We start from the raw sequence: 17876 nt of genomic DNA, 5'->3' as shown, positions 1-17876 counted from the left end.
TGTGGGTTCAAACCCCGGCCGGGTCATACCAAAGACTATAAAAATGGGACCCATTGCCTCCCTGCTTGGCACTCAGCATTAAGGGTTGGAATTGGGGGGTTAGATCACCAACTGATTCCCGAGCGCGGCACCGCTGCTGCTCACTGCTCCCCTCTCCCCCAGGGGATGGATTAAAATCACACGGGGATGGGTTAAATGCAGAGGACAAATTTCACCACACCCAAGTGTGTGTGTGACGATCATTGGGACTTTAATCTTTAATCTTTAATCACCCTCACTCCCGCCATCCCCTTCTGCTCCCCGGTCTCCCCCTGCTCAGTCATTCAGCTGCAGCCCAGTGGATGATGCCCTTCTACCCAGGGTGATGGCGGCTCAAGTAAGTGACTGCTGAGGGGACTCCGCCCCGGCAAGGTTGTTGGTCTGGACGGGGTCTTTCCTCGTCTGCTGAAGGCCTGCACTCTGGAGCTGGGTGACCCACTACACGTATCTTCAATGTGAGTCTGGGAAAGGGTGTGGTGCCCCAGCTGAGGAACTCTAGGAACCAGAATTTGTATCGATTAGAATTCCAAGTGGTAGATATGAGTGCCCTATTCCACTGATAGAGAAAAGAGCCAGCAAGGGTATGAAACTCATCAAGGTGCACGATGAAAACATCCTGGCTTTTGACTTTTTTGTGACAACAGAGGAAAAGACAAAAGGAAAATAGACATTGGAACAGATTAATGCAGACTTTGCAGATGTGTTCTCAGGGGATGGTTGTCTGGAAGGGGAGTACACAATGGAAGTGGACAAAACTACAGAACCAGTACAACTACCAAAGCCCGTCATCATGTTGAAGCCATTGAAGGAGGAGCTTCAAGACCTTGGAGATAGAGCAGTGGTTCTTAACCTGGGTTCGATCGAACCCTAGGGGTTCGGTGAGTCGGTCTCAGGGGTTCGGCAGAGCCTCCACTGCGGAGGGCCGAACACACCTGATTTATCATGTAAATTTATGATGAGGCATATCTGAACTGGTCTCGCAAAGGCAACAGCAGAATTCACACTGATTTGCGGATATGTAATTTGTTTTGAGTTCATGCATTCTTTCTTGGTATGGCGCCGTGAGTGGCTGCCTCCCAGCAGTGTTCTCTCTTTTCCTCTTTATTTCCTTCTTTTCTCCTTTTTCTTTCTGTCTTTTTGTCCGTTCGGCGATGCTGGTGCCTTCTACCGCACCTCGGTACCTCTTCGGATCGGATATTTTATTTTTATTTTTTTCTTCCTGGGACCGGGATCATCGGTCGAGACCGGCGTAACTCTACGACGGCTTCCTGCTTATCCGGCCAGTGATGACCGGGTCCCTCGCCTTGGCCTTGCAGCCGCAACCCCTGTGGGGAGTCCGCTCCCTCGTGCTCGTCGGAACCAACGACTTTCGCCATGCTAGCCCCGTGGTGACCATCTGCACGTGCCCCGACTGGGTGCCCAGGACGCTGCTCACACGTTTGCCTGCTTTGTGATGTTTTCACCGATTCGCGACCACGGTCCATTGGGCGCCGTTGTACTGGACTGCCCTTACACCTGTCGACGGACCCCGTGGAGGCTATTTTGTGTGTTTTGGGGTGTTCTCTTGTATTGAGGGGTGCTGGTTGGCCGCTGTTACTTTTTTTCCTTTGTCTTTTAGCTTTGATTTGCTTTGATGGCTTTTATCTTGTGCACTTTCTGACTTTCTTTGTGGCGCCGTTGTGTGGCAGCCTTGTGAGAGCCTATTGAGTTGCGCTCATGCCATCTGTGTGTCTTTTGTATACCCACTCTGTGGTATGGATACTGCTGGGGCCTGAATTTCCCCACCGCTGGGGATCAATAAATATTCAATCAATCAATCAATCAATTGTGTTTGTTTTTGTCACGACTCGCCACCGGTCAGTCCATTATGTGTAGGTTGTCATTAGTTCTGTCAGTGTCTGTGTGCTCGCCCCTCCCTTCATGTGTCTACTCTCAATCTATGTACTAATCACAGTCACCTGCCTCTCGTTACCTGTCGCGTATATAAGTCCTGTCTGCGTGTCACACCCCTGTCGGATTGTTCTCATCTCTTGTCTCTCGTCTCCTTGTTTCTAGTCTGCAGTCTGTTCTGTTCTGTTCTAATCTTGTTTTGTCTTTCTGTTCCGTTATTCACGTCCCTAGTCGAGTATCTATAGTTTGCCTTTTGAGTTTCCTCAATAAACCCTGGTCCAAGCTGCATTTGGTCGCCCTGCTCCATTCCGGTTCAGGACAGTTTTGTACTTTGAACAAAGTGATTTTCATGCACGGCTCATTTTGTGCACCAGTAAAAAAAATGTATGTCTTGAATTTGATTTTTTATTATTTTTTTTTCACTAAAGAGGGGTATACATACTGTAAATATGTTTTTAGAAGTCTTTCATTATTATAACAACTTTTATAACAAGGTACAAGTGTACATACTGTAAATATGTTTTTAGAACTATTTTATTATTATAACGATTTTTTTATAACAAGGTACAATACTGTAGATATTTTTAAGTTTTTTTATTTATTTAACCTTTATTTACCCAGGCAAACAATTAAGAACAAGTTCTTATTTACAACTGCGGCCTGACCCAAAGAACAATGGCACTTTGAGGGGGGTGGGGGATGGAGTGCTAAAAAATAAATAAATACATAAAACAAGGTTATATAAATACACAATCAAAAATAAAGAACAACAACCAGGAACAATAAAACTATACAATATAACAAGTTCTACTGCAGAGGCCGCGCCCGCACTCCAGGTCCGCGAGGAGGAAGTGCGCCAGATGTTCCGGAGACAAAAGACCAGGAAGGCACCGGGCCCAGACGGCGTGTCACCTTCCTGCTTGAAAGTCTGCGCTGAGCAGCTGGCGCCCACCTTTGCACGGATCTTCAACCGTTCTCTGGAGCTGTGTGAGGTGCCCTCGTGCTTCAAGAGCTCCACCATCGTTCCAGTGGCCAAGAAGCCCGCCATCACAGGTTTGAATGACTATAGACCCGTCGCACTGACATCTGTGGTCATGAAATCTTTCGAGAGGTTAGTGCTGAACCACCTGAAGGAGGTCACGGGCCCCCTGCTTGACCCCCTCCAGTTTGCCTACCGGGCAAACAGGTCAGTGGATGATGCGGTCAACATGGGATTGCACTACATCCTGCACCACCTGGACACCCCAGGAACGTACGCCAGGATCCTGTTCGTGGACTTCAGCTCGGCGTTCAACACCATCGCTCCTGACATCCTCCAACAGAAGCTCATCCAGCTTGCGGTGCCTGCCCCCACCTGTCAGTGGATCACCAGCTTCCTGACCAACAGGAGACAGCGTGTGAGGCTGGGGGGCATCACATCTGACACCCGGACCACCAATACTGGAGCCCCTCAGGGGTGCGTCCTCTCCCCACTGCTCTTCTCTCTCTACACCAATGATTTCTCCTCAGATGACTCTCCTGTGAAGCTCCTGCTGGCGTATGCAGACGACACCACTCTCATCGGACTGATCCAGGACGGTGATGAGACTGCGTACAGACAGGAGGTGGAGCGGCTGGTCCACTGGTGCAACCAAAACCATCTGGAGCTGAACCCGCTCAAGACCGTGGAGATGACAGTGGATTTCAGGCGAGACCCTTCACCACTTTTACCCCTCACTATCCGCAGTAATACTATTCTCTCCACAGACACCTTCAAGTTCCTGGGAACCACAATCTCTCGGGACCTGAAATGGACCGGCCACATAGACTCTGTCCGGAAGAAGGCCCAGCAGAGGCTGTACTTCCTGAGACAGCTCAAGAAGTTCAACCTGCCGCGAGAGCTTCTGAAGACCTTCCACACTGCCATCATCCAGTCTGTCCTCTGCACCTCCATCACTGTCTGGTTTGGATCAGCCTCCAAACAAGACAAGCACAGACTGCAACGGACAATCAGGACTGCAGAAAAGATCATTGGAATCAACCTCCCATCTATCCAAGACTTGTACCTGTCCAGGACCAGGAAACGTGCAAGGAACATCTCTACAGACCCTTCTCACCCAGGTTGCAGTCTGTTCAACTACTCCCCTCCGGACGGCGTTATAGAGCTCGGTACGCCAAAACCAGCAGACACCGAGACAGCTTCTTCCCCCAGGCTGCTGCTCTGATGAACTCACACCACTCATAGAGTCTCAGAGGCATTACTGTGCAATAACATCCTGCTCTTCACACCTTTTGAATTTGTCTACACTGTTTTTGCCATTATTCACATGTCCTGAGTGTTGTTAGTCACCTATATGTTGAACAGAGGGTGTGTTTTACCGAAGTCAAATTCCTTGTTTGGCACGCTCAAACATGGCGAATAAAAACTCTTGAATCTTGAACATATTTAAACTAACAGCTGCAAGAGACGGTTAAAACTTGTTGCAATTTTTGTTTGGAAACTGTAAATGATTTGATGACAGCGAATTTAAGGGTATTTTGCATAGTATTCCAATCATAAGCTGCAGAGAAATGGAAAGAATTTCGACCGAAAACTGTACGTACTTTGGGTATGGTGAATTTAATAAGATTACTGGACCTTAGATTGAGGGAACAATGATGACAGTGCAGGAGGGAGGAGAGATAGGGAGGTGACATCCCGAGTATGGATTTGTAAATGAGGTGAAACCAATGGTGAAGTCGTCAGGTGTGGAGTGATGTCCAATCAATTAATTTATACAAATCACAGTGGTGAGTGGAGAAGTGCGTACCTGTGGCGAAGCGGATAGCGGAGTGGTGAAGAGGGTCCAGCTTATTGAGAGTGGAGTGGGATGCCATCCTATAGATGGTGTCGCCATGATCAGAAATGGGCAGGATGGTCATTTTGACAAGAGAGTGTCTAGCTGCACGGGTGAAGGAGGCCTTATTGCGATAGAGGAAGCTAAGACGAGATTTGACTTTTGACTGTAGGTGTTTTATGTGGGTAGTGAAGGAGAGGGACGAGTCCAACCATAAACCAAGATATGTGTAACAATTTACAAACTCGAGTTCAGTGCCATCTGCACAAAATATTTTAGGGGTATTGTTGGGAGCACGAGACTGTCTTAAACAGTCAAATCCATGGAAAATAAACTGACACCTCCCCTATTTCCCAGTGCTATGACTTTTGGTGACAGTTGTTACCAATAAATTCCTTATGGCCGGACACTAATAAGTCAGCAGGTTATGACAAGTTGGACCCAAGATTTTTAAAAATTGCTGCTCCCATTATTTCTGCCCCCATCTCACGGCTTTTTAATATGTCCCTGGAATTGTCTGTCTTACGGAAACTGCCATAAAGTACCCGCTAGTTACGGTTGATGGTAGCTGTGCAATATAAACCTCCGTGGCGGTGCAAAGCAAGCACGTCAGAAGCGTGGAAATGTTTTATATTCAAGAGTGAAGACTGTCCTAAAGCTACTTGCAATGTCTGCAACATGGCAATTTCAAGAGGAGGTAGCAGCAGAGCTACATTTAACACCACAAACTTGATTTGTCATTTGAGGGCAAAACATGACAATGTGCATAAAGCGTTTTGCAAAGCTGCAGATGGAAAGGTTGCTAAAGCTAAGCAACGAATGCTGGACGTTATGACCAAGAGACAAATAGTCCAACAAAAACAAGAGGGCAAAGAAGATCACAGAAAGCTTGGTCGAATTTATTGCTCTTGACAACCAGCCCATATCAGTAGCACCTGGACAGCACTTTCTTTTTTTATAATACCCTACCAAGTCAGAGTTTTACTTTTTAAGTTCGTCCAAAATATTCAATTGAAGCTGACCTTTGATTCTCAGTAAGATTTTGATTTAGTGGGATTTACAATAATAATAGTAATGCTTATTGATGAACTTTAGTCTTATAAAAGGTTGAGTTACTTGCTCAAAATATATTTCACTTTTATACATTTCAATACTAAAGGCAAAATATCGGCTCGGGACTTGAAGTCAGATCGGATTTAAGGTTAAAAGATCGGATCAGGATCAGAGGCCTAAAATGTTGGTCGGCACATCACTGGTTGCCAGGACTGTACATCATTGCTGACGATGCACTTATCACGGGCCAAGGTGAGACTCAAGAAGTGGTGATACAAGATCATGATGAGAAATTGAGATTCCGGACAGGTGCAAACAAAAGAACATTAAATTGAACAGCTCACAGGAAATGGACTGAATATAGACCGTGCCATTGAGCGCATGCCAAGGCCCACAGACGTAAAGAATGAACGTGAAACACGTACGCTTAAGCAATTATGTAGAAAGCTTGAGCGCAAATGGCGTTTAACCAAACTTGAGGTTTTCCATCAGGCATGGCGTGACAGCCTCCTGAAATACAAAGATGCGCTTATCTTACTAAAAACTAATTATTTCTCGCAAATCATTAATCTCAATAAATACTATCCTAAATACTTATTCGATACGGTGGCAAAGCTAACACTACGCCAGCCGACCTCCGTGAGCTCCTTCCACTCAGCCGACGAGTTCATGAAATTTTTCGCTTGAAAGATTCAGTCCATTAGGGATGAAATCACGATGAACGTTCCAATCACTCAGTCAAGACCGCCGATTACGGGAGCTGACAATCATACAATACCCTTCTCAAATTTTAAAAGCGTGTCCCTTGAAAGGCTTACACAATTGGTTAGTGCGGCTAAACAAACAACGTGTTTACTTGACCCGCTTCCAGCCAAACTCGTTAAAGAATTACTGTATTGGCCCGAATATAAGACGGTGTTTTTTGCATTGAAATAAGACTGAAAAAGTGGGGGTCGTTTTACATTCAGGGTCTAGACATCATACCCATTCACAACGCTAGATGGCGCCAGATATTTTTAAAGCGAATGCTGAACTTAACTCCTCAGGCCAAAGCGAACGCCTGTCACAAAGAAGGAAAATAAAAATAGCGGTAGCAGTTTGCATTATTTTATTGCAATATTTTTCCTTATTCAGATTTGTTTCAAGAATACAGTTACAAATAGACTTCACTTTGATGGTTAATGCAGTTATTGCAATTTTGTTGTTTTATCACAGTAGATTGGTTTATTTACATTTCAAAAACCAGAAGCCATTCATTTACAAATGTGATTGCACTTTAGTTACATATTTAAATGTTCAGATATTAAGATGTGATAGAAAGTTTTTGCATGATTTGAATGAGGCAAAATAACATGCTTTTTCTCTCGAATATGTTATCATTTGTTTCAGATGTACTGTACCGTAATTTTCGGACTATAAGTCGCACCGGAGTATAAGTCGCACCAGCCATAAAATGCCCAAAAATGTGAAAAAAAACATATATAAGTCGCTCCGGAGTATAAGTCGCATTTTGGGGGGCAATTTATTCGACAAATCCAACACCAAGAACAGACATGAACGAGCAACAACAGGCTAAACGATACGGTATGCTAACATGACAAACACAAACGAGGAGCTGAGAACGGGCCTGACGTAACATTCAGCTATTTAAAAAAAACTATTACATAAATAACACATTTATAAAACCATCTGTGTCACTCCAATTCATTAAATCCATCGTCCTTTGTCAACAATGCCGTGTGCCGCGCCGCAGTTCAAATTATTCCACAGGCCCATACAACGATATATAAACTATATTTTAAATAACTATCACATAAACAACAATATTATCAAACCATTTGTGTCACTCCAAATCATTAAATCCATCGATCAAATTTCTCGTCTTTTATCGATCGTCCTTTGTCAACAATGCCGTGTGCCGCGCCGCAGTTCAAATTATTCCACAGGCCCATACAACGATATATAAACTATATTTTAAATAACTATCACATAAACAACAATATTATCAAACCATTTGTGTCACTCCAAATCATTAAATCCATCGATCAAATTTCTCGCCCTTTATGTCATCCTGGTGACAGAGGACATGTCCAGAGTATATGGCGCAAGTTTAAAGTGTTAATTACTTTATTTGATTTTTTCTCTCTATTTTTCATGTTTTGAATATGTTCAAGATAAAGATATCAAAGCATGTGAAGTGATCAACTATACTAAAAATAACATGTGAAGTGGTCAACTATACTTGTAAGTGATGTGTTAATGATCAAGTAAAAATTTGTGAAAAAAAACATATATAAGTCGCTCCTGAGTATAAGTCGCCCCCCCACCCAAACTATGAAAAAAACCGCGACTTATAGTCCGAAAATTACGGTAATTATTTTCTGTATAAAAATGAAATTTGGTGTTCAAAAAGTATTTTTTCAAACTTGAGTCTTGAAAAAGAGGGGGTCGTTTTATAATCAGGGTCGTCTTATATTCGGGCCAATATGGTAGATAGTTTATCCTTTGTCAAAATGTCCCTATTACACTGATCATTGCTGTAGTAATAGCATGTTGTTAATGGTGGAGAAGACGTTTTTGTCTGGGTCAATGTCCTGTTCTATGTCCAGAGTGCTGCTTTCAAGTCAAGTCAAGTTTATTTGTATAGCCCTAAATCACAAGCAGTCTCAAAGGGCTTCACATAGACAAAAATTGACAATTATTTGGATACAAAAGCATGGCTATTTGTTTCAATGTCAGTGAGAGAGAGTGCTTCTCCTGTCAACTTGACTCACTGCAGCCCCCAGCTCTTCCAGCTTGTTTTTGGGTATGTAGTGAGTACATGATGGGGGTTTTTTGGGTTGAGATGTGAATCTCTTTTTTTGAGAGTTTCCTAGTCAGGAGGATTAAGTTATGGTCAGATAGACTGGTTAAAATTTTTTACATTTTTGTTATCCTCTCTGCTTTGTTGGTAAACACTAGGTCAATTTTAGTTTGGGAATTATCTGTTAGTCGAGTTGGCTTGTCACCTGGCTGCACTAAGTTAAAGGAGTCTGTGACTTGTTTTGGATTTTTCCTGCTTTGTTTGTCATCCCAGTTTACATTCCAGTCGCCTAGATAAATCGTTTCATTTTTTGATTCCCTAGATTTCAGGAGCGATTTGAGTTGGTCATAGAATTCGATCTTAGCCTTAGGTACAGACATATAATGGTGACAGACATTTCTTCCGATAGAGACACTTCTACCCCGACACAATCAAACTTAACATCAGAAGGGATCACAATTTCTCTGCAAGTCAGAGTGTCTTTGATCTACAGAGCTACCCTGCCCCGCCTCCCAGACCCCCTGTCCTTTCTGAACACATTGTATCCTGGTCTGTTCACCAGGAATGTGGGGGACTTATTGGACAGCCAGGTTTCAGACAGTCCCAGACAGTCAATGTTAGATGCTGTGAGAAGATGTTCCATTTTGTTACCCATGCTGCTAATATTTATGTGTCCACAGAAAAAGCCCTTCGGTTTGCACCGGGCGTCCCAAACAGTTCTAGCGTGATTTAGAGTTTTAAAGAGTTTGGTTTTTATGTACTTTTTTTAATACCGGATTCCTAGGGCCTCTTCAAGGCACGATGGTAGTGGCCTCGGGAGCTGTTGTTGAGACGTTATCCTGCTGCCCGGGGCCTCTAGGGGCGGTGGCCACGGTCCCAGGTGGTGGTCTTGCAGGGTCGATGTTCAGCGGCCTGGCTCCGAAGCAGAGTCTTCCAGGCGCGATGGTAGTAGCCTCGGGAGCTGTTGTTGTCGAGCCGTTGTCCTGCTGCCTGGGGTCTCTAGGCGCGGTGGCCACAGCCCAAAATGGATTGCTGCCGACAGGCGTCAAAGCAGCAGGAAAGAGGACACCAAACCATGCACGGAAAACAGCTGGAGGCATATGTAGCCACGCTAGCAGGTTAGCTGCTTCAGATGGAGTTGGCGGCCAGCGCAGCAACTGCCGCATCGCGTCGGTCATGATGTTAATGATAGCCCCGTTTAGCCACTTTAGCCACATTAGCTATGTTAATCAAATTAAGCATTGAAGATTTATTCTTTAATGGTATCATGACAATATTATGACAATAGCGTAACATTAGCTTACATGTAACATCATGTTACTTTCTAAACCCACATGCTTGTAAAAGTAAAAAAGTACCTTATGTGTTTTTTGGTTCGATGTGCTCCTTAATGTTCCTAGCGTCGCAACCTCCATAGCTGATCATATCTTGACAGAGAATACACAAAACCTTCACTGGGACGTCTACTTTACGGATATGTTCCGTCAGGCACGTGGTTACGGACTGTGTTCCGAGTTGTACGATGACGCTGTTTTCGAGCCATGCCCAACGGTGAAGGAGTCAGTCGGCATCCGGGCCTCGCGGTCCTCTTTTCTCGGGTCTTCCCGGCTCATCTCGCGAGGTCCGACCTCTAAATTTTTGTTCGACAACCGAAGCAAAAAACCTCGAATTTTTCGTTCGAATACCGATTTGTTCGATATATATCGCCCCCCCCAGACCCCCGGCTACTTTTCAGTGTTTTTTCACATTTGCCATTCTCATCCCTGTTTCATCATAACTTCTCCTCAGCTGCCGGTTAACATGGCCGATCTTCGACCCACTTTTAAAGTTAAAAGTTAAACTCCAGATTGTCGCTACGTTTCTCCATTTTCTGTTATCTCTTCTCTTATTGTCTTCTCTTTTCTTTCTTACCGCTATTTTTTATTTACTTCTTCGTGGTACCGCTATTTTTATTCTTCGTGAGGGTTTTGCTTTGGCCTGGGGAGTTACGTTCAGCATTCGTTTTAAAGATATCTGGCGCCATCTAACATTGTGAATGGGTATAATGTCTAGACCCCGAATGTAAGATCTTATTTCAATGCAAAGAACACCGTCTTATATTCGGGCCAATACGGTACTCTGTACTTTTGTCATTCTTCTCAGGTAACATGCTTTCTTTGTGATGTCCGTGTTGGTCTTTGTCAGATGTTCATTTATGTAGACATCTGTGCCTTTGAGCATCTTACCCTGTTTTAGGAGTGCAATTATGTGCTTCCTGTTGACGAATCTCAGAATGACCGCTGGCTTGACACTACTATTTCTTCTGGGTAGCGGATGACAGCCTTCAACCAGGTTGGAGTCCATCGTAATTCCTTTTTGTTTTTGCAGAAATGCAGCGACCTGTTGTTCGGCTGAGCTTGCATGTAGCTCACAGCCATCGCTGCCTGCCGTCAATGCCCTTGCATAAGATGGTGGTTTAATTGATATTCCACTGATGACAATGTCACTTATTCTAGTATATTGCTCAAGGTCCCCTCCGTGAGTCATCACCTTATTGTGATCGAGGGGTTTGCGTGTCCTAATGATCCTAGGAGCCATGTTGTCGAGGGCTTTATGCCCCTGGTAGGGTCACCCAAGTCAAACGGTCCTAGGTGTGGGGCCAGACCACAGGTGTCAAACTCAAGGTCCAGGGGCCAGATACGTTCCGCCACATCATTTTATGTGGCCCGCGAAGACAAATTGTGCATCAAATTCGTGTGTCATTACTAGAATTGCAAATTGTCTTCACTTTTAATAATATCTTTTTTTTAAATATTTGACCAGTTTTTACTCGTCTGATTTGAAAATGAGTTATTTGTCAGTTTGTTTTGTAGCTTTTACTGTATATAATATGAGGTGCTCATACATTTATTTGGGTTGACAGTCAGAATGGCCCTCCGAAAGAAGCTATGACTACAATGCAGCCCGCGAAAAAAAAAGAGTTTGACACTCCTGGGCCAGACAAAGCACGGCTCACAAGAAACCCTTATGATGAGTGCAATAAATGGACATCGTTTTCCCTCGCCCGGACGCGGGTCCCCCTCTGGAGCCAGGTCTGGAGGTGGAGCTCGAAGGCGAGCGTCTGGTGGCCGGGACTTCCACCATGGGGCCCGGCCAGCACAGCCCAAAAAGGAGATGTGGGTCCCCCTCCCATGGGCTCACCACCTGTGGGAGGGGCCAAAGGGGTCAGGTGCAAAGTGAGTTGGGTGGCGGCTGAGGCGGGGACCCTGGCAGTCCGATCCTCGGCTGCAGAAGCTGGCTCTTGGAACATGGAATGTCACCTCTCTAGCTGGAAAGGAGCCCGAGCTGGTGTGCGAGGCAGAAAAGTTCCGACTACACATTCAGTATCTCACAAAAGTGAGTACACCCCTCTCTGAATAAGGAAAAATATTGCAATAACTGCATTAATCATTAAAGTGAAGTCAAACTGTAGTCTTGAAACAAATCTGAATAAGGAAAAACATTGCAATAAAATAATGCAAACTGCTACCGCTATTGTTAGGGAGCCTGAGGACTGTATAGGGCAGGGGTCGGCAACCCAAAATGTTCAAAGAGCCGCAAAAATCTAAAAGCTTTTTATAAGGCAACATAGACTGTCAATACATGAGCTGTATGCCTACTATTAAAACAATTAAGTAGGCTACAAATACAAAGCAACAAAGCGATGCAAAACGTCGCCCCTGGATAGCCAGCGGACTTTGTTGTGCAGCAGGAGATCGGCATCTAGCAATTCACGGAACTGGCGGTGGTTTAATGCTTTTGCGATTATTTTGTTCACAATATGGATGACAAGGTTCATTACCTCCATACACTCCGGTGGGAATGTTTACGCACACAGCGCCTCTGCGATATGCAATGGAATGCAAGCAAATTTCGATCCAATGCTTTCTGTCGTAAAGTCACTAACTTTTGCGACCCTCTCATACTCGTAGTCTGTAGCGACTGAAATCAGTCGGCCAGTGTATATCTCTGTCACTTAAACACTGCAGCACAGCCTCGCAGATGTCCTCCCCCCGTGTTTAGCCTTTTAGTGGTATCAATTTCTTCTTGCGGCCCATTAGAGTTCACGTATCTGCATAGCAGAGCTCGATATCGGTCACGTCACACGACTCATCCATCACAGGCAATTGAGAAACCGAGAGCTGAATTGATGTCCTTGATTCGCTGATCGGTGATATTGTTTGCCATTCAAATTACCATTTCCTTCACTGTTTTTGTGGAGAGAGGCATGTCTTTAATTGTCTGAATGATCTCGGTTTTGTTTTTGAAGTCCGAAAATAGGCACTCTGATATTTTAACGAATGAATCCTTCATGTACTCGCCATCGGTGAATGGTTTTCCGCGCTTTATTATCTCCCGGGCTGCAACAAAACTTGCAGCAGTAGTAGAGTTTGGAGATGTAATCCACTTCTTGAAACTGTTTTTTCGTTCCTCAAATTGCACCTTTCCTCTCAGTTCCAACTGGGTGATCGGCAGAAAATTTAGCATGCTTTAGCTGAAAGTGTCGTTCCAAATTGCTCTTCTTGTTATATTTGACAACTTCTCATTGCAAATCAAACATTCAGGCAATCCTTCAGCATTGGCAATGAAAGCAAATAGTTGAGTCCATTCTTTCTTAAACCCTCTGTTCTCATCAGCAATCTTTCTCTTTTTGCCTTTTGAAGCCATGGCCCGTCACTCACACACCTGTTTGTTTACAACTCGCCTGTGCTGTGTCGCTTGCTATGACGCAATTTTGCGCCACTCTGAAATTCGGTATTTTTAATATACACTGCTCAAAAAAATTAAGGGAACACTTTGAAAACACATCAGATTTCAATGGTGAAATTTTTTTGGGGGATATCTATACTGATATGGACAGTTTAATGTCTCAGGAACAAAAGGATGCCACATCTTTTGATGGAAATAAAAGTTTTCAGCCTACAGAGGGCTGAGTATAGTAGACACCCCAAAAATCAAAGTAAAAAAATGATATGGCAGGCTCGTCCTTTTTGCCTAAATTCAATTTCTGCAACTCAAAATTCTTTTCAATATCTTGTGTGGCCCCCACGAGCTTGTATGCATGCTTGACAACGTCGCGGCATGCTCCTAATGAGACGAAGGATGGTGTCTTGTGAGATGTCCTCCCAGATCTGTCTCAGGGCATCAGTGAGCTCCTGTAAAGTCTGAGGAGCAACCTGGCGGCGTATGATGGACCAAAACATTATGTCCCAGAGGTGTTCTATCGGGTTTAGATCAGGTGATCGTGAGGGCCATTCAATTGTGTCAATTCCTTCATCCTCCAGATACTGTCTGCATACTCTTGCCACAACAGGCCGGGCATTGTTGTGGATCAGGAGGAACCCAGGACCTACTGCACCAGCGTAGGGTCTGACCATGGGTGCAAGGATTTCATCCCGATACCGAATGGCAGTCAGACTGCCGTTCTCTAGCCTGTAGAGGTCTGTTCGTCCCTCCATGGAAATGCCTCCCCAGACCATCACTGACCCACCACCAAACCGGTCATGCTGAATGATGTTGCAGGCAGCATAGCGCTCTCCTTGGCTTCCCCAGACCCTTTCACGTCTATCACAGGTGCTTAGGGTAAACCTGCTCTCATCTGTGAAAAGCACAGGGCGCCAGTGGCGGACTTGCCAATTCTGGTGTTCTATGGCAAATGCCAATCGAGCTCCATGGTGCTGAGCAATGAGCACAGGAAACACTACAGGACGTCGTGCCCTGAGGCCACCCTCGTGAAGTCTGTTTCTGACTGTTTGGGCAGAAACATTCAAACCAGTAGCCTGCTGGAGGTCATTCTGTAGGGCTCGGGCAGTGCTCAACCTGTTCCTCCTAGCACAAAGCAGCAGATATCGGTCCTGCTGATGGAATGAGGACCGTCTACGGCCCTGTCCAGCTCTCCTAGAGTAACTGCCTGTCTCCTGGAATCTCCTCCATGCTCTGGAGATTGTACTGGGAGACACATCAAATCTTCTTGCAACAGCACGCATGGATGTGCCATCCTGGAGGAGTTGGACAATCTGCGCAACTTCAGGAGGGTTAAGAAATCGCCTCATGCTCCCAGTCGTGATAATGACTCTAGCTAAAGCCAACACTTGTGGGAAAAACAGTTAAAAAAGATCAAGAGGGAGGAACTTGAAATGGCCTCCACCTGCAAAATCAGTCCTGTTTTGGGGACCATCTCGTTGTTGCCCCTCTAGTGCACCTGTTGTTAATTCCATCAACACCAATGCAGCTGAAACTGATTAACAACCCCCTCTGCCACGTACCTGGCCAAAACCTTATCAGAAAAGTCTAATTGAATTCATGCCATACCCTGATAAAAGACTGTTCCTTTAATTTTTTTGAGCAGTGTATTTACAACTACATACATTTTCTACAGCATACGAATGTTTGTCTCATGATTACCATCTAAAAACCATATTTAAAAAACCAAACAAAATAAAACACAAAATTTGTTTCCATTCTCACGCATTTTTGCAAGAGCTCCAGGGAGCCGTTAGGGCCGTGCTAAAGAGCCGCTGCGGCTCTGGAGGTTGCTGACCCCTGGTATAGGCGATTGGCTCGGATGGTTATGCTCTTTTCGCCCCCGGGTGTCGGTCAGAACACAGAAGAGAAGACGTGGTTCAGTTTTGATTGCTTTACTGAATTATTGGCAAAAAAATTAATAACCATAAATGAAATACTCTCGGCAACACACCAAACATAAGTCATCGATCGAGACAACAAAACACATTTGCTGGCGACCGTTTGTCGCCGTGCCGCTGCGTAACGGCTACTCGTACGATGCGAGGCAAACTTAAAGGAGCGCGCCGTAGCTGTCAATCAAACGACGCGCACACGAAGCAAACCGCGATTGGACAAACGGCACAACAGTGGACAGTATCCATCCATCCATCCATCCATCCATCCATCCATCTTCTTCCGCTTATCCGGGGTCGGGTCGCGGGGGCATCAGCTTTGGGAGGGACTCCCAGACTTCCCTCTCCCCAGCCACTTCATCCAGCTCATCCTGGGGGATCCCAAGGCATTCCCAGGCCAGCTGAGAGACATAGTCTCTCCAGCGCGTCCTGGGTCGTCCCCGGGGTCTCCTACCGGTGGGACATGCCCCAAACACCTCCCCAGGGAGGCGTCCAGGAGGCATCCTGATGAGATGCCCGAGCCACCTCATCTGGCTCCTCTCAACGTGGAGGAGTAGCGACTCTACTCCGAGTCTCTCCCGGATGACCGAGCTTCTCACCCTATCTCTAAGGGAGAGCCCAGACATCCTGCGGAGAAAACTCATTTCGGCCGCTTGTATCCGTAGACAGTAGTAACAATGAAATGTATTTGCTCACTTTGTGTCAAAGACGCACACGATCACAGAAACACTCAGTCGATACCAGCAACCTTTAATTTACCGCTGCGCACAAGTGTAAATCGGTATAATGTCTAGACCCCGAATATAAGACGACCCCCACTTTTTCAGTCTTATTTCAATGCAAAAAACATCGTCTTATATTCGGGCCAAAACGGTATTACACGTTAGGAAGTTCAAAACGCGCACTGTTGATAACGCAGAACAACAGACAATAATTTACAATGAATGTGTAACTCAATATATATCTTAATTATCACATGCATTTGTTAACAAGACCTGATATAATTACCCATCTATTGTCTGTGTCATGTGTAGCTTCCCCACAATAAAAGCACAAGTTAGATAAATCATCTGTGAAAACAAAGATAGAAGCAGTGCTATAGTACTCCCCTGTGTAAAACTTAACTGAGTTGTATTGTCATGGAACGGATGGAGCAGGGCGACCAAATGCAGCTTGGACCAGGGTTTATTGACGGGAACTCGAAAGGCAAACTGACATTACTTAACAAACAATAACTTGACTGACTGACCGGGACGCGAAACAAAAAGACAGCAGGACATGACGACAGCAAGACAGTACGACAACAACAACACAATGATCCGACCGGGAGTGAGGCGCAGACAGGACTTAAATACAAAACACGAAACACGAGGCAGGTGACCGCAATTACATTGATTGAGGTGACATAGGAGGGGAGGGGCGACGCGAACAGAAACTATGGCAACCTAGACACATAGCAAAACTGGAGACGAGACGTGACATGTATATAGCATTGATAGCACAGTCACGACCATTCTTTGGGTGGCAATAACATCTCTTCGTTGTATATTATTTACTAGGGGTGTAAATCGCGGGTTTTGTCACAATACGATATCATATCGATACAAAGAACACAATACGATATTTGGCGATATCTTAAAGCCTGCTGTGATTCATTCACGATACATCACGATAGTGCTCCACGATCGATATTTTTATTTTTTTATTATTTTTTTAAATAAAAAATATAGAACAATATCCTGATTTATAACAATTCATACGCAAAATCAACAAGGTACTGCAAACTCTTTATTTAGGAAATTACAAGAGTATTGTAGTATACAAAGTGCTTATTTTAACACTGAACTTTATCAAATTCCTATATTTTTTCTCATATAAGTAAAGAAAAATGAATATTCTTTCTTTTTTTGTAATACCATTAACTTTAAAGTGCATTACTGAACTATTTATTTACAATAATTTCAATTGTCCGTTGAGCCATCTTTTCTTTGGAATCCAAAGTGCTTCCAAACGAATGACTTGAAGCCCAAAGGGGAGCGAATTTCCTCGTCTTCTTGGACACTAGCCATAGCACCAGCCCAGGAGCCGCGTAGTTGTCGGCTCCCCTTTCACGTGCCTGCTCTGCTCACAACACAACACGCCGCGTACTGCTCCCGGAAAGAGGAAGCAAGCAACAATGAACTGGATTTCAAAATAAAGTCGCGTCTAATGTCCGAGGTCAAACACGGCGATATAAATCGATGTTTACGTTTAGCATCGATGCCAATAAATCATAGAGCATTATATCGATTAATCGATGTGTATCGATGAATCGTTACACCCCTATTATTTACCAGTCTCTAATAGAAGCGTTGTGGCAGTTTGCAGCCTGTACCTATTTATATCACGTGCCTTTGCTGAGAAATCTATTTCTTCATTTGAAAGAAGATGTTCTGCAAACTGAAAAAGACAATGTCAGATGTTTACAGTGCATAAAGAATGCTTTAAATGCTTGCCATCTTTAGCCTATATATCATACAAAGAATTCTGCTGTCAGACAATAATTTGTTTTAGTCCTTTGTTGTATGAGCTCTAAATTTGCTTTTTTTAGTTTTGAGTAATGTTTGATTAACGATACAG

The sequence above is a fragment of the Syngnathus acus genome, chromosome 3 (genome assembly GCF_901709675.1).
Source record: "Syngnathus acus chromosome 3, fSynAcu1.2, whole genome shotgun sequence".
Lineage (NCBI taxonomy): Eukaryota > Metazoa > Chordata > Actinopteri > Syngnathiformes > Syngnathidae > Syngnathus > Syngnathus acus.
The sequence above is the reverse complement of the archived record's forward strand: the minus strand, read 5'-3'. Positions refer to the sequence as shown.